Source organism: Mercenaria mercenaria, chromosome 7 (assembly GCF_021730395.1).
Source record: "Mercenaria mercenaria strain notata chromosome 7, MADL_Memer_1, whole genome shotgun sequence".
Lineage (NCBI taxonomy): Eukaryota > Metazoa > Mollusca > Bivalvia > Venerida > Veneridae > Mercenaria > Mercenaria mercenaria.
In genome coordinates this window covers 38815441-38831013 of record NC_069367.1, presented here as the reverse complement: position 1 = coordinate 38831013, position 15573 = coordinate 38815441, and the positions used below count along the sequence as shown (strand labels likewise).

The window sequence follows — 15573 nt, the reverse complement described above, 5'->3', positions numbered from 1 at the left end:
AAGTTAGATTAAAAAAAATATTCTATACTTTGAATTTTATGATTCATAACCATATTGTATGTTATTAAATACCAATTGTGTTGACCTGATGAAAAAATGCAGGTATATACGAAACATTTCTATAATTACATTCTATAATATTTCCGCGCACCGCCATTAAGATTATACTAACCCAAAACGGCCGATCGAATGCACGAAATAGTAGTGAAATTAATTTTAAGTGAAATGAGTAAGTTTACAATGTCATTTATGCATGTCCTAAAATAAATAAATGATGCCTCTTAAATACTTCCGTAATCCTAGCCTATTCTCATAGCATATCTATCTCATAGGGTTGTTCCGTAATCCTAGAACCGGAGGCTAGGATTACGGTACCGTAATCGTAGCCACTGCCTAACCGGAAGCCGCTGTTCCGTATCGCACAATTTTTTTGCGAAAATTTCAGGATTACTGGTAAATTATTTACCTTTTTAGCTCATCTGTCACGAAGTTAAATGATCCTTGGGTGGCCCCCTTTCAAAATTGTTCAAAGAATTGAATTCCATACAGAACTTACTTTAAAAATCTTCTTGTCCAAAACCACAGGGCCAAGGGCTTTGATATCTGGTGTGTAGTATCATCTAGTGGTCCTCTACCAAGATTTTTCAAATTATCCGCCTAGGGTCAAATATGGCCCCCGCCCCGGGAGTCACATGGTTTATATAGACTTATATAGGGAAAACTTTGAAAATTTTCTTGTACAAAACCACATGGCCTAGGGCTTTGATATCTATTTGGTATGTAGCATCATCTTAGTAGTGGTCCTCTACCAAGATTGTTCAAATTTTTCCCCTAGGGTCAAATATGGCCCCGCCCCAGGGGTCCCATATTTTACATAGACTTACATAGGAAAAAAAGTTTAAAAGTCTTCTTCTCTGAAACCACAACACTTAGACCTTTGATATTTGGTTTGTAGCATTGTCTTATGGTCCTCAACCAAAATTGTTCAAATTGTACCCCTGGGGTGAAAAGAGGCCCTGACCTGGGGGTCCCAAGTTTTATATAGACTTATTATAGGAAAAAAACTTCAAAAATCTTCTTGTCTGAAACCATATGACCTAGCTAGGCTTTTGATATTTGGTATGATGCATTGTCTAGTAGTCATCTACCAAAATTGTTCAAATTATGCCCCTGGGGTTAAAAGAGGCCCCACCCTGGGTTTACTTAGTTATTATGCGAGTTATATAGGAAAAAATACTTAAAAAATCATCTGATCCTATTTCCAAGACTGTTTAATTATAATTACCTGATGACCCCAAGTAATATGATGTCACTTGACTGTGACCTTGACCTACTGACCTACTTTCTTGTTTTTTAAGATACAGCCTTGAAATTTTGATGACATACACAGTTTTGCACATCAATCGTAAAACTGAATTTCATTAGCCATGAATATGACCTACTGACTTTCTTAATATTTTATCATCAGTTTGACATTTGAAACATGCAGCTCATATTACTCAGGTGAGCGATCCAGGGTCATCATGACCCTCTTGTTTACTTTTGACTCCCACCCCATGGGTCAAAAAACACTCTATATTTCCTATAAACAGTGTTTATCATCTGGACTTTTTAGGAAAATTTCTTCCGACAGATTGTTGAAGACATCACCAAATCGGAAGCCAATTGTTGTTTCTATATTTCAGATATTACTTAGAAACGAAAATATGGCAAGCCGTTAAGGCAAAAATAATGGAATTACATCAGTATGCAAAATATAATGATAAACAATAAAGCACCAGTAGAACCTTTGCATTTGATATATGGGTCTCACATTTTTAAAAAGATATTAATGTAAATACTACATTCTCGCAAGATAACTTTGCTACTCTGTAATATGGTAGCTAGTGAAATTCTTGCCAAAATTTTCGACTTGAATAGATCTAGATATCACTTGTAAAAAGTATATCTTTGGTAATAGGCTGTCTAAATGTAAGATTGTTATAATGTTCAGTGTTGTTTTTGTGTTGAAAAAAAAAAACATTTGAAATTTGTCTGAAATCATAGACTGTTAACTTACCTGAAATATTGGGAAATATTAATATAATTGTGTATCAGGCTTTCCATAGTTGACACTTTTTTATGATTACTCTGGTATCATGGGAAACAACTTGTCAGATTTCAACATGGCATCATACTCAGCAGGAATTAATAAAAAATAACCAGATAAATTTAAGTTTTCAATTCATTATAATAATGTGGAAGGATGTAGGGGCAGCAAAGAAATAAAGAATTGAGGTGACTTGTTTTCTTTAGTTTGTTCGTTTTGCGCACGTAAAGTACACCGGTATCATGAGAAACCAGCCTAAATGTGAAAAACAAGAAATCAGTTTTAAACATATTTATTGGGTGTAACCCCCATGAATTTGCTTGCAGTTCATTACGGTTTCAATATTTAGCATTCAAGTTGTTTTGCTTCTTTTTTCTCCTTTGGCTTGCTTTGGCTTCACCCTCTCTACCGAATCCGACAGAATATTCAATATACATTTAACTAAGTTTTGGGGATCATTTTAGTTGGTTTAAAGAATGTGTAGAGTGTTTGTTCACTTTTTACATTTATAGTAATAGACATCGCACTGGAAGTTGACATTTTAAATCGACACCGCTTTAAAATACACTACTGTACCATCAACATCAAGTTCCACCTATTTGATTTACGAACGCATTGAGTGTATAATATAGTTTAACCTGGGTGTATAGAGTACCATTCAATGCGTGTGTACGTTCAATGTGGTAGAATTATAATGCCGATTGTGCTCTGTTATGAAAAGCATCTAGATGTACGCTAGTTAAAAGTCATTGCGTGGCTTTCTGTAATTTCATATACGTTTTTATACGCTTAAAAATGATCAGACATGCGTATACACAGTATTTCAAAGCGTAATGTATGCTTATACGCATGTTATCTGGAGCCCTGACTGCGGCCACTAAATAGAAGCTGGTTTAGAATTGAAAAAGTTCTTCAATCTGTCATTTTCGCCTGTACAGTTCCTTTTCCCTGCTTTAGTATAGATGTCCGGAATAATGTCTGTCTTTTCTGACAATAAAAACTTGTGGTTACATTTATTTATGACTTTTTCTTTCATTATCTTAACTGCTTCCCTTGCATCTAATATACCTGTTTCGTCTTCTGTTTCAGACATACTCATTTCTATCGCAGCTAATTTGGCCTTTCTGTTGGCAAGTTCATTCCCAGTAATATTCCTATGTCCGGGTGTCCAGTGTACTATAATTTTGTTTGTCTGTCTTGTATTTTTGACGAATAATATTATTTGATGTTTGTAATGGGCTCTGTTTTGGTTGATGGAACTTCTTTACAGAATGCAGATTGGCAATTGAATAGTGAAGAAATGGACCATTCTGTTTTCAATCATACTGGCTTCAGTAAGGAATTCCAGGGCTATTTCAGTTCCAACAATTTCTCCAGAGTAATTGTTGCTGTTTTTACTGACTCCCATCTTTAGAAGAACTTATTATAATTATGAGGGTTGAAAAGTATCCCTCTAAATATACTGCAACGCAACTCTTGCACCAGTGGGACCAGGATTGCCCAGAGATGATCCATCTGTAAAAGCCAAGACTGTGTGTTCTTCACACTCCATCACATTTTCAACCTGCATGTCTTTTCTGGGTCGCTTTGTACAAGATTTTACCATTTGTGTAGGAAATTCTACAAAAACGTCAGTCCCTCGTCAAACTGTAAAGAAGTGTTTACATTAATGACAAAGAATTGCATTGAACAAGTGTCTGTGGTTGGAAGAGTACACATGTGGGCTCCTGTCTCACTGGTTGTTTTCATTCAGACATGAAAAAATATGGGAAAACTCATTAAAAAACTTACCTAATGTAGTCAGCTGGCTTAGTTATAATATTTATCCACCGCCACGGCGTTGGAACCACCACTTCTGCGAAAGCTATGGCCAGTGTGACTTTTTATGGATTTTTTAGAGAAATAATTTTTGCATAAAATGTATGGGTTAGTCCCTTTAAACAAGAAAGGTGGGATTTCGGAAAATGCTCTCAGAAATTGTCTAAAATGGGAAAAATTGAAAATTACCATATTAACCTATAAAGGTGCTTTTTGTGTGTAATATTTCCAAATGTGAGGTTGCACTTTAATACTTGTTCAGTAGTTTATAATATAAGTATTGTTTTCAGAACCAGAATAAACAGATCAAGTGGCAAAATTATTGTCAAACAGCAAGAACATTGAAAGTTAAAATTCATTTGGGAATTTTAAGTTCAAAATTGGGGAAAACCCATACTTTCTTGCTTTGGGACCGAATCCTTTTACCAGAGGTAGATTTGTAGGGGAAAAAAGCCGTGCATATGTATGTATTGGAAACTAAATTCACCCAAACCGTGGGCGAGTAGCTTTAAGTTTCCTGTTAGTTGTCATGGCAGCCAGAATTTGCTTTGTACATCTTTTGTAGAGAACCACCCAAGGTACATCAAAATGCCTTAAGAGGAAAATTGGACAGCTGGTGAGGGATAATAAAAGATTTTAAAGGGACCCAAAGAAAAAATATTTCTTAATGAAACCAAAAATTGAGACAAAGTACATGACATAGTTTCCCTTTTCTAATTTGTTAATTGTTGATGCTCAAGTGTCCTTTTTAAGGTAGTTCTGCACGTTTGATAAACCGGAAGTGATGGCGTAACGTAATTTATCCGGAAAACGTAGAATAAAGCCTGGATTCGGCGTACGGATATGAAAATAATTTTATGAATTAATGACAACATGTGAGTAAATTTATTGAAATAGCACTGTTACTATATTTCTAAAGTCAAAATATGATATTAAAACATACGACACATTGAATAATTCAAAATAATGTCTCGAAATTAGCGTGAAATATTCAGTTCACTTTAATCATGGTCAAATATCTCAAAAATAAGCACACGGACCTATACATTATATTTTACCACAATATAGGCCTTATGTTTATTTACAACTGTGAGAAGTTTCATCAAAATCTACATTGTAGAAAAATTTCTATTCATGAAAATGTTATGAAAGTTATGATTTTCCCATAGACTTCCATTATGAAAAATTGTGTGAGGTCCAAATTTTCCAAATCAGTGTAGCAAAAAATCAATCACACGACCCTATCTTTTTGATTTGCTGAATTTTCTAGGTATATTTTGAAGTTTTGAAAAATCGGAGTTTAATCACATTCTACATTGTAGAAAAAAAATTGATCCAAACGTGCAGAACTACCTTAATCCAGCGGCAGCTGCATATATAATCATTGAACTGTGTTCAATATTTTTTTAATTTTTTTTAAAGATCCTATGTGAGACAGTCCTCCATTTCGAATCTTGCAGCATCGTTAATGACAAGATGTTGGAGGTTTTCACAGGTAGATATTTCAAGCTGCTAAAACCAACTGCACTTGTCCATCAGAAGAAGAAATATATACTGTAACAGCATATTCGTCCTAAGGAACAGTGAACACCAAGAAGAAGATGTTCTAAGGAACCAGACTCTCTGGACCATAAGGTTAGTTATGACAAAGCAAAACTAGAATACATAAAAACTTTTTTAATATGTCAGTTTTAAGTGCCACATAATTTAAAGTATTCATATACCAAATTTCATTTTTGAGTTCACAGTAGATTTTTAGCTTGACTATTCAAAGAATAAGGAGGGCTATTGCACTTGCTCCTATATGAACTTTTGTTAAAGTTTTTTAGCCCGATAATTTGAAATTGTTTAAATAGTAGAGCTGGTGTATACGTTACAAAAGGTTAAAGTTTTGCATATAAACAGGTTTCTCAGAAACTGTCAAGTGCTTTCAAACTTTTCATATGGCAGGTTATACAACTCTAGCTTTTATTTTGTCAAAATTATGCTCCTTTTTATGCCCCCCTTCAAAGAAGGAGGGGTATATTGTTTTGCAGATGTCGGTCGGTCAGTATGTGGATGATAACGGATGATAACTCAAGAATGATTGGGCCTAGGGTCATGAAAGTTGATAAGGTGGTTGGTCATGATCAGCAGATGACCCCTATTAAATTTGAGGTCAGAAGGTCAAAGATCAAGGTCACAGTGACCCGGAACAGAAAAACGGTTTCCAGATGGTAACTCACGAATGCTTGTACATAGGATTGTGAAAGTTGATAAGAAGGTTGTTCATTACAGCAGATGACCCCTGTTGGTTTTGAGGTCAAAGGTCAAGGGTACAGTGACCCAGAACAGTTAAACCGTTTCCAAAAGATTACTTAAGAGCGCTTGGGCCTAGGATCACGAAACAGAATAGGGAGATTGTTCAGGACCAGTAGATGACCCCTTTAGATTTTGAGGTCAGTAGACCAAAGGGCAAGGTCACATTGACCTGGAACAGTTAAATCCTATCAAAACAGTAACTTGAGAACGCTTGGGCCCAGGATCACGAAACTTTATGAGGAGGTTGATCATGACCAGCAGATGACCCCTGTTGATTTTGAGGTCAATAGGTCAAAGGTCAAGGTCATATTGAACCAGAACAATAGAACTTTTGTTTACAGTGAGCAAATAATTTTTGTTTCATGTGCAATTACTGAATGCATCAAGGGGGGCGGGGTCGGGCATTTCGTGTTCTACGAGCTCTTGTTAACTTAAACTTTCAGGTTCAAGTTTTGCAGGTAAGCAGATTTCTCAGAACCTACTAAGACAAATTCTTTCAAACTTCACACTTGTCTTTAGCATTATGAGATGACCTCATATGGCGAGTTTCATAACTAAAGCTCTTAGTTTGTTAAAATGGTGCCTCTTTTAAACAGAAATTTTGACAGTTTTGCATGTAAACATGTTTCTCAGGAATTACTTAACCAAATGTTTTTAGGTTCACCACACATCTTTAGCATCATGGGATGACATCACATGGCAAGTTTCATAACACTGGATTACACTTAAGCAAAATTGTGCCTAATTACTTCTGAGAAAATTTTGCTAAAACTTTTGTTTGTAAAGTCTAGCATGCTGTCATCAGACAGCTCTTGTTATCAAGTCCAATATCTTCTTCATTACTAAAGATATTCAACTGAAACTTGCTTATAGTACCATGTTCGTCTGTGTGACAGGTTGTGTAACTCTTTCTGCAATATTTTCAGAATTATGCCTGATTTAAATATGAAAAGTTTGGTATAAGTTTACTGGCCAGTGTCTTCTTCATTACTAAACATATTCAGTTGAAACTTACTGTATTTGTTAATAGTGACAGTGTTCATACAGGGCACTCATTTGGCTGTTTTTGGGGCCGAATATGGGTACCATTCCCCTCATAAAATAATATGTTTTTTTCCCCTTTCTTGGAAGAAAATTCCCCTGATAACAGGTTGTTTGACACAACTAGATATGAACCCTCTTTCAAGTTATATTTTAGTGCCTCTAAAGAATAGAACTGCTGCAATATAGTCACATTAGTTAAAAACGATTGAAAACTGTATCAATAAGTGTGAAAAGTAGTAACATATATATGGCTAAAAACTTCCCCATTTTGTCTTAAAACGACGAAAAATTCCCCTCTCTAAGGGTATGGGTACCTGTCCCCAAAAGTTGTCTAGTGCCCTGTCATATGAGTGTCAATAAACGCAACTCTGCTGCAGTATTTTGAGAGTTACTCCCCATATTGAGGTAGTGGACCCCTAATAGCAAAACTATTAAAAACAGCTGGCATCGTGATAATCTGTAATATGCTAGCAGAATTCATATGCAAAATATTTTGGATTTTTACCATGGAATAAAAAAAGTTAGTGAAATTTCTTCCTACACCCTCCAGCATGAAAATTCAGAGAATAAAGTAGACAATCTATTATTGTAAAGTTATCATGGGTATCTGTATATCATTTTGTATCATGCATCTTGAAAAGGGAATGCATTGTACAATACAACCAGTCCAGAGCGGCCCTCTCTTAAGCAAAATCCTCCCTGTAACAACATCATCAAAATTTCCCTCAGCTGAAATTTACTATCAAATTTACCTCTTCAGAACAACAACCTCTTCATAACAGTCAATATTTGTATCTCTCAAAGGATGTTGCTCTACAGAGGTTGCACTGTATACTAAAGTACTCACAGTCATGTCAAATGAAGAATTAACAGAAATTAAGTCAATTTTCCAGTATTTTTTTTTTTATTTGGTATTTAGCTCATACATTTTATCATAATATGATGCCACAGAAATAATAATATTTACTAACAAAAATTAAACGAAATATGTTTCACCTATATAAATTATAGGGCATAAGAACAACATACTTTAAAACCATTTATATGATATTCTCAAGATAATAATCTAAAAACTAAGTTAATTTACCATTCAGTTATTATAAAATATCAATTTTATCATCATGGTTAAAGTTTTGGTTAAAAAAGCATAAAAATCCAAAGTGAGAGTTACATTATATGTGTTACATATCTCACTCAGAATCATACAAATCTCACAAATCTGATGAGCAAATAAACAGATGACAGTAGATAAAAACATCCACCAGAACTAGGGATGGGAACGAATACTGAAATCAATATTCGAATATTCGGTTTGCCTTATTCGAATATATTCGAATATTCGGTTTATTTTAATGGAAGCTTTAAATTCTTATTAAGTGATTGGCATATACACAACGTATTCATTTGTTTAAAGCGTGGATCATCGTACGTAATAAGACCAACAAATGTTTGTTTCGGGTAACCCGATCCTACCTAGCAAAACCCGCCGATCCTAGCGTTTTATTTCACGATTCTGTCAGTATAATCATGAACATATTTAACTAATTCGGTGTTTTAGCTTCAAAATGATACAAAAATATCAAAACGGTTATAATTTAGACCGTCGCAATTTTATTTAAAAATAGCAGGTCGTCCCATTTAAACACGTGACGCACTGTTGTATTACCGCCGCCATTTTGAAATTTTTCAATCGGCGTGTAAAAATCGTCGTGTAAAAAGCAAGTAAGGCAGACTTAAACCTCCTTCAATATGAACTTATGCATCAATCATATGCTATGTCTTGATTTTATTATAAAGTACTTCAAAATTTAATTCGAATACGGCCGATTGCGGATGAAAACCGATTCTGCGGATGGTCTGAAACGTCGTACAAAATATTGTGAAAAGATCGGCAATATCTACAAGTTTGGTATTGTTTTCGAAAAAAAAAATTCTACAACTTGTTACATAAAACAGGCGCCAATAAAAATGAACAAAAGATAAAAAAGATATCACATTCACGCCTAATACAAACTGTTAATCTGTAGCGATGAACCCAGGTAATTGTCTTGTTAACTGGACATCTTTTGACATGCATCTGACACATTGACGCCTGTTGTAAACTGTTAATCCGTAACGATGGCCCTGCCAACTATTTTCTTCTTAATTGGACATCTTTTGATACTCGATAAACAAACATGACATGGTTTTATTCTGTAGAATTAGCATGCTCATATTGCCCAAAATCAATGATACTTTTTTTGGAAAAAAAAATACAATAATTTACGAATATTCGAATCTGATTTTCATATTCGAATATTCGACCGATTTTCGAATATTCGAATATTCGTTCCCATCCCTAACCAGAACATTATATTACATTGTTGTGACTGAGGGCACTTTAGACAACTTTCGGGGACAGGTACCCATACCCTCAGAAGGGGAATTTTCATCATTTTAAAGACAAAAAAGGGAAGTTTTTAGCCATATATATATGTTACTACTTTTCACACTTATTAGTCCCCTACTGGTTGAAAACCAGTTTCGGGGACTATAGGAATGCGCTTTTCCGTCCGTCCGTCTTTCCGTCCGACCACAATTTCGTGTCCGTCCATAACTCTGTCATCCATGAAGGGATTTTAATATTACTTGGCACAAATGTTCCCCATGATGAGACGACGTGTCATGCGCAAAATCCGGACCCCTAGCTTAAAGGTCAAGGTCACAATTGAAGGTCAAAGGTCAACAGGGCCTTTTTCCTGTCCGGTCCATAACTCTGCCATCCATGAAAGGAATTTTAATATTATTTGGCACAAATGTACCTCATAATAAGACGATGTGTCATGTACAACTTTCAGTCCCTTAGCTCAAAGGTCAAGGTCACACTTGGCAGTCAAATGTTAATATGGCATGAACAGGATCAGTTTTGTGTCCGGTCCATAACTCTGCCATCCATGAAGGGATTTTAATATTAATTGGCACAAATGTTCCCCATGATGAGATGAGGTGTTATGCGAAAAAACCCGTACCCCTAGCTTAAAGGTCAAGGTCACAATTGGAGGTCAAAGGTCAATAGGGTTTTTTTGCTGTCCGGTCCAGAACTCTTTCATCCATCAAGGGATTTTAATATTACTTGGCATAAATATTCCCTATGATGAGACGACGTGTTGTGCGCAATACCAAGAATCCTGGCTTAAAGGTCAAGGTCACACTTGGAGATCAAAGGTCAATGGGACATTTATCCTGTCTGGTGTATAACTTTGTCATGCAAAACAGGATTTGAATATTACTTGGCACAAATGTTCACCACTATGAGGTGGAGTGTCATGCGCAAGAACCTGGTCCCTAGGTTGAAGGTCAAGGTCACACTTAGAGGTCAAATGCCAAATTCAAGAATGACTTTGTCCAGAGCATTTCTTCTTTATGCATGGAGGGATTTTGATGTAACTTGGCACAAATGATGACTACCATGAGGCACTCTTATTTTTAGAGTTATGTCTCTTTGTTGTTACTATAAATAGCTTATATTGTAACTTATTTATTACAGGCCGTAGGGAAAAATTGAGACCAGTTTTCTGTGGTACAACATGCATGTTACATCCAATTTTTAGGTGTATTTTGACGTATCTCTACCTGGTGAAGGGTTTTGTGTGGACTTTTATAGAATTTTTTTTTTTTTTTTACTATAAATAACTTATATGATACCTTTTTGATAATCGGCCAAAAAAAAATAACTACGCATAAATGTGTGGCACAGTAAGACGACATGTCGCGCGCAAGACCCAGGTCTGTAGCTCAAAGGTCAAGGTCACACTTAGACGTTAAAGGTCATATTTCATGATAGTGCATTGATGGGAGTGTCCGGTCCATATCTTTGTCATTCATGCATGGATTTTAAAATTATTGGGCATGAATGTGTACCACAGTAAGACGACGTGTCGCGCGCAAGACCCAGGTCCGTAGTTCAAAAGTCAAGGTCACACTTAGACGTTAAAGGTCATATTTCATGATAGTGCAATGATGGGCATGTCCGGTCCATATCTTTGTCATTCATGCATGGATTTTAAAATAACTATGCATGAATGTGTGGCACAGTTAAAGACGACGTGTCGCGCGCAAGACCCAGGTCCGTAGGTCAAAGGTCCTAAACTCTAACATCGGCCATAACTATTCATTCAAAGTGCCATCGGGGGCATGTGTCATATCCTATGGAGACAGCTCTTGTATATACAAATTTTAATCCAAGTGTTTTGTTATAACATATTGTATATATAGTACAATATTGCTTATACATTATTGACAGATATCAGTTCATTATGTAGAGAAAATTAGGTGCCTTCCAGTAGGGGACTTTGTATTGCATGGCAATACTTCATTCACTTGTTAATCCTGTTTTCAATCATTTCTAACTAATGTAACTATATTGCAGCAGTAACCTTCCTTAGAGGCACTATAATATAACTTGAGAGAGTTCATATCTAGCTGTATCAAACAACCTGTTATCAGGGGAATTTTCTTGTGAGAAAGGGGAAAAAACATATTATTTTATGAGGGGAATGGGGCCCATATTCGTCCCCAAAAACGGCCCAATGATAGCCCTGCGTGATTATGAAATTTGTGAAATAATACATACATTCATCTGTCCCATATCCAACCCACTTTATGTATTCATTGCTTGAAAAGCTGCCATTTTTGGAGTGACATCTTCTAATATCCTCTTAACACTTTGTTACCCTTGGTAGTCTTTCAGTTTTTCATAGTCAGTCCAGCTTCATCAGCTTGTTTAAAAATTGTTCTGAGACGGAGCAAGTTCAATCCAGAACTGGCTATGTTTTCAGCTGTGGGCATTTTGCATAATGCCCCCCATTTAGAAGTATTTCCAGAGATGTTAGATTTTTTTTATTTCACTAAAATTAAACAAGATGAACTTGTGAACTGTACATAAGTTCCTTATCTAATAATTTTGTACTAACTAACAGTTTTCCAAGTGTCTCCACATCAACTATGGCATTGTGGGTGTTGAATCTGATACCAAGCAGTGCCGTAGCTAGTATACCTATTGTTGAAGTGCATGCAGCCTTCAGTTTGTTAACATTTAAGTACTAGACTAGAAGTAAAGTTTCATTTACTAAGAATTTTATCTACTTGGTAGAAATCTGCCCTTGCAGCGATGATCGAGTTTTCTCTGCATGATTCTTTACATAAATTGCCAGTCCACAGTTCATTGCAATTCTTTGTCATTAATGTAAACATTTCTGTACAGTTTGACAAGGGACTGCCGTTTTTAGCTCACCTGTCACAAAGTGACAAGGTGAGCTTTTGTGATCGCCTGGCGTCCGTCCGTGCGTCCGTGCGTAAACTTTTGCTTGTGACCACTCTAGAGGTCACATTTTTCATGGGATCTTTATGAAAGTTGGTCAGAATGTTCATCTTGATGATATCTAGGTCAAGTTCGAAACTGGGTCACATGCGGTCAAAAACTAGGTCAGTAGGTCTAAAAATAGAAAAACCTTGTGACCTCTCTAGAGGCCATATTTTTCATGAGATCTTCATTAAAATTGGTCAGAATGTTCACCTTGATGATATCTAGGTCAAGTTCGAAACTGGGTCACGTGGGGTCAAAAACTAGGTCAGTAGGTCTAAAAATAGAAAAACCTTGTGACCTCTAGGTCAAGTTCGAAACTGGGTCACGTGGGGTCAAAAACTAGGTCAGTAGGTCAAAAAAAAGAAAAGAGGCAATATTTCTCAATGGATCTTCATGAAAATTGGTCAGAATGTTCATCTTGATGATATCTAGGTCAAGTTCGAAACTGGGTCACATGCGGTCAAAAACTAGGTCAGTAGGTCTAAAAATAGAAAAACCTTGTGACCTCTCTAGAGGCCATATTTTTCATGAGATCTTCATGAAAATTAGTCAGAATGTTTACCTTGATGATATCTAGGTCAAGTTCGAAACTGGGTCACGTGGGATTAAAAACTAGGTCAGTAGGTCAAAAAATAGAAAAACCTTGTGACCTCTCTAGAGGCCATCTTTTTCAATGGATCTTCATGAAAATTGGTCAGAATGTTCACCTTGATGATATCTAGGTCAAGTTTGAAACTGGGTCATGTGCTGTCAAAAACTAGGTCAGTAGGTCTAAAAATAGAAAAACCTTGTGACCTCTCTAGAGGCCATATTTTTCATGAGATCTTCATGAAAATTAGTCAGAATGTTTACCTTGATGATATCTAGGTCCAGTTCGAAACTGGGTCACGTGGGGTCAAAAACTAGGTCAGTAGGTCAAAAAATAGAAAAACCTTGTGACCTCTCTAGAGGCCATCTTTTTCAATGGATCTTCATGAAAATTGGTCAGAATGTTCACCTTGATGATATCTAGGTCAAGTTTGAAACTGGGTCATGTGCGATCAAAAACTAGGTCAGTAGGTCTGAAAATAGAAAAACTTTGTGACCTCTCTAGAGGCCATATTTTTCATGGGATCTTTATGAAAATTAGTCAGAATGTTCAACTTGATGATATCTAGGTCAAGTTCGAAACTGGGTCATGTGCGATCAGTAACTAGGTCAGTAGATCTTAAAATAGAAAAACCTTGTGACCTTTCTAGAGGCCATATTTCTCAATGGATCTTCATGAAAATTGGTGAGAGTGTTCAGCTTGATGATATCTAGGTCAGGTTCGAAACTGGGTCATGTGCGGTCAAAAACTAGGTCAGTAGGTCTAAAAATAGAAAAACCTTGTGACCTCTCTAGAGGCCATATTTTTCATGAGATCTTCATGAAAATTGGTGAGAATGTTCACCTTGATGATATCTAGGTCAAGTTCAAAAGTGGGTCACGTGCCTTCAAAAACTAGGTCATTAGGTCAAATAATAGAAAAACCTTGTGACCTCTAGAGGTCATATTTTTCAATGGATCTTCATGAAAATTGGTCGGAATTTTTTATCTTGATGATATCTAGGTCACATGTGCTCAAAAACTAGGTCACTATGTCAAATAATAGAAATAACGACGTCATACTTAGTTCAACATTGGGTCATGTGGGGATAGGTGAGCGATTCAGGACCATCATGGTCCTCTTGTTGTAGAATTTCCATCAGAAATGGTAAAATATTGTACAAAGCGACCTCTGAGCACGTTTGCATCAAATTGTATGTATCACACTGTCAAGCAAAAACTATTTCTTAGTAATCGGTGAATTTTTATTGCAGGCATATATGATAATCAACCAAAAAGTGATTCAAATGCAGTGGCGGTGGGTACAATTTGAAGAGAAAATAGGAGAGAACAATTCATGCTTGGCAGACAAAGAAAACTTTAAATGATAGGGAACAAGTTGGAAGCTTCCAAGCAGTATTAACTCCCCAGAAGCAAAATTCAGAAGAGCTCTATATATATCCATAAAAAATGTGCTAAGTTTTACAAAGTTACACCAGAAAAAAGTAAGCCTTTGAAAAGTTGCAAAACCATACTATCTGCAGGTATAAATGAAAACAGTAGTGAAGCACTTTCTGACTGTGAACTTGAAAGTGACCTTGATTGTGAAAATGAACCTGATAAGGATAGTGAACTTGATAGTGAAAATGAACCCAGTAGTGCTAGGGAACTTGATAGTGAAAGTGAACCCATTAATGCTTGTGAACTTGATAGTGAAAGTGAACCAAATAGTGCTGGTGAACTTGATAGTATTTATAAGTGAACGCAACAGTGCTAGTGAACTTGTTATTGAAAGTAGTACTGAAAGTCATTATGAATCGGGTGCAAGTGTTCATTCAGACTCTCCGCAGAACAAATGTTGCTTAGACAAACGTTTGTTCACAGGTTGCAAGCTTACAGAAATGTTCATATACAATGATAATGCTTTTTGGTATGAAGCACTCTCTTTCCACTGAGGCGTTCAGTGACTTGCTTCTTTTGATATCTTGTCATTTGCCAGAGTCAGCAATGGCAACATTTGCCAAATCAGTATACAGAGTAAAAGACACTCTGAAATAATCTATGAATTACCAAAAGCCAGTCAAACACTTGTACTGTGAAGTATGCCAGCAATACAGCACTACTGACAATGTATGTAACAAAGACAACTGTAGGAGCAGAAATGCCATAATGTTAGATTTCTATGATTTGCAGCTTGAGCAACAATTTAAAGGTTTGTGAAACATTTTATACATAATATAATGATACTATAAAAAGTATAATGTTATGTATATCTATTTGAATAAGTGACTTTAGTGCCCTTATATAGTTTTTTTAATGTATCATTTATTAGGTGAGCACTGAAATTTGCTCTATTTAAACTACCATGTTTTTCAAAAGGGGCCCCATGAATGGGCCATTTTACTTTTGA

General features: G+C 35.9%; 1 long non-coding RNA gene across 1 annotated transcript; it reads left to right on the top strand.

The window, feature by feature from the left end:
• Positions 1–361: 361 nt before the first annotated feature.
• Positions 362–15369, top strand: LOC123555463 (uncharacterized). The gene is made up of 3 exons (XR_008371698.1): positions 362–453; positions 5330–5542; positions 14438–15369. It is a non-coding gene; the product is annotated as an uncharacterized LOC123555463 (long non-coding RNA).
• The last annotated feature ends 204 nt before the right edge of the window (positions 15370–15573 follow it).